This window comes from Carlito syrichta, unplaced genomic scaffold, assembly GCF_000164805.1.
Source record: "Carlito syrichta isolate Samal-C Ts95f unplaced genomic scaffold, Tarsius_syrichta-2.0.1 Scaffold306686, whole genome shotgun sequence".
Taxonomy (NCBI): Eukaryota; Metazoa; Chordata; class Mammalia; order Primates; family Tarsiidae; genus Carlito; species Carlito syrichta.
This window is the reverse complement of record NW_007250782.1, coordinates 195053-197600: the sequence shown is the minus strand read 5'-3', so window position 1 is coordinate 197600 and position 2548 is coordinate 195053.

Below are 2548 nucleotides of genomic sequence, written 5' to 3'. Positions count from 1 at the left end.
GCAGCACGCCCGGCTGATTTTTTTATTTATTGTAGAGATGAGGTCTCGCCAAGTTGCCCAGGCGGGTCTCGAACCCGCGGGCTCAGGCAATCCACTCACCTCAGCCTCCCAAAGCGCGGGATTACTGAGCCCGGCTTCCTTCCTCTTGATAAACACCCTGGAGTGAAGCTGGTGACTAAGATGGTAAGTGTGTGTTTCTGTAAGAGCCTGCCAAACAGTTTTCCAGAGCGGCGCCCCTAGCGTTGCTGCCAACTATGTGTGAGGGGTCCACGCCCCCTATTCCCCCCCGCCAATACCTGGGGTTGCTCATGGTTTTCAGCTGTGCCACTCTGGTAACTAACAATGTGAAGCATCTTTCAGTGTGCGATTATTCATCCTGTATCCTCCTGTGTGAAGAATCTACCCAAATCTTTTGCCCAGCTGTTTGGGTTTTTTAATATTAAACTCTTTCCTCCCAGCTGCTGTCTTAGCATCTTGGGGGAAGAGGGGTCTAATGGCCATATACAATGTAAACAAAGAGGGATCCACCCCACATGGGCTCACACATCAGCCTCACAGAGGTGGCAAAGAAATGCAAACCAGTGTGGTTAGAGGTAGGGTTGTCTCTTGCTCTGCAGAGGATGAATTTAAATGTGCCTACTAACTGGGTGAGGTGGCTCAAGTCTGTAATGCCAGCACTTTGGGAGGCTGAGGTAAGTGGATTACCTGAGCCCAGAGGTTCGTGACCAGCCTGGGCAAATTTGTGGGACCTCGTCTCTACAATATATCAAAAAATTAGCTGGGTGTGGTAGTGCGTGCCTGTTGTTCCGGCTACCTGGAAGGCTGAGGCAGAAGGATCACCTGAGCGTAGTGGGTTGACACTGGGGTGGCTGTGAGCATGCCACTGCACGCCAGCCTGGGAGACAGAGTGAGACTCTGACTCCAAAAAAAAAAATGTCCTACCACCTTGAACTTAAGAGCATAAAGTTCCTTCAATGAATGGGCTAAAAACATTTCAAATGTTGGCAAAATAGGAAAAGAAGCTTTGGGAGGGGAGAAGAGAGGTAACAGAAATTGAAACAGAAACATCTATGAATTTTTTTTTGAAGTCAGGGTCTCACTCTGTGGCCCAGGGTGGAGTGCAGTGGTGCGAGCCCAGCTCACTGCAGCCTTCACCTCCTGGGTTCAAGTGATCCTCCCACTTCAGCTTCCTGAATAGCTAGGATTATAGGCTTGGGCCACCATGCCTGGTTAATCATTTTTGTAGAGGTGGAGTCTCACTATGTTGCTCAGGCTGGTTTTAAACTCCTGGTCCCAAGTGATACTCCTGCCCCAGCCTCCCAAAGTGCTGAGATTGGCGGCATGAGTCACAGCCTCCAACTATTTTTAAAAATTGAAATGTTATTTTTAAATATCATGTTTCCAATTACAAAAGATATGTATACTACTGCATAAAGTTTCAGAAAGAAAACTAAATTTAAAAATTATTCCCTGGCCAGACACGGTGACTCAAACCTGTAATCCCAGCACTTTGGGAGGCCGAGGCAAGAGGAATGCCTGAGCTCAGGAGTTTGAGACCAGCCTGGGAAACTTGGCAAAATCTCATCACTACAAGAGATAAATTAGTCAGGTGTGGTAGCTTGGAAAGCTGAGGCGGAAGGATCGCTTGAGTCCAGCAGGTCAAGGCTGTGGTGGCCATGAGCGTGTCACTGTACTCCTGCCTGAGCGACAGAGTGAGACTCTGACTCAAAAAAAAAAAAATTATTCCCACTACCCAGAGATATTCACTGTTTACAGTTTGACATATCTGCTCCTGTTTCTTTCTTTCTTTCTTTCTTGAGTCGGAGTCTCATTCTGTTGCTCAGGCTGGAATGCAGTGGCAAGGTCACAGCCACCACAGCCTAGACCTACTGGGCTCAGGCAATTCTTCCACCTCAGTCTTCCAAGTAGCTGGAACTGCAGGCATGCAACACCACACCTGGCAAGTTTTTATTATTATTATTTATTGTAGAGTTGAAGTCTTGCCAAGATGCCCAGGCTGGTCTCAAACCCCTGGGTTCAGGCAATCCTCTTGCCTCCCCCTCCCAAAGTGGTGGGATTACAGGCCTGAGCCACCACACCCTGCCTACTCCCAGTATTTTTTGATGCATTTAGATATGTAAAAGTTTAGAGGTTGGTAATTAGAACATCTAACCAGTTAAGTTGGCTTTAGGAAAGAGTCTCTCTGAAGATCGGTGGAGAAATTCAGAAAGAAAAGTCCAGGTCAACTTGAAAGACACAAAAAGAGACAAAATAAACCAAACCACGGTGCCTCCAGAGGCCCATTGGGAGGGCTGGGGAATGGGGGACAGAGGGAGTTTTTGACAATAGGAATTCTGTGATGAGAGGAACTGGGTCCCAAGTGCCGCTTGTGAAAATCAGTTTCTGCTGAAGTGTTTTGGGTATGTGTGCTAGTCTTACTATTGTGAGACACAGATCTTTTATGGAATGAGGGGATGGATGGTTGGGTAGGTGGGTGAGTGGGTGGCTGGATGGATGGATGAATGGATGGCTGCCTGGACAGATGGAT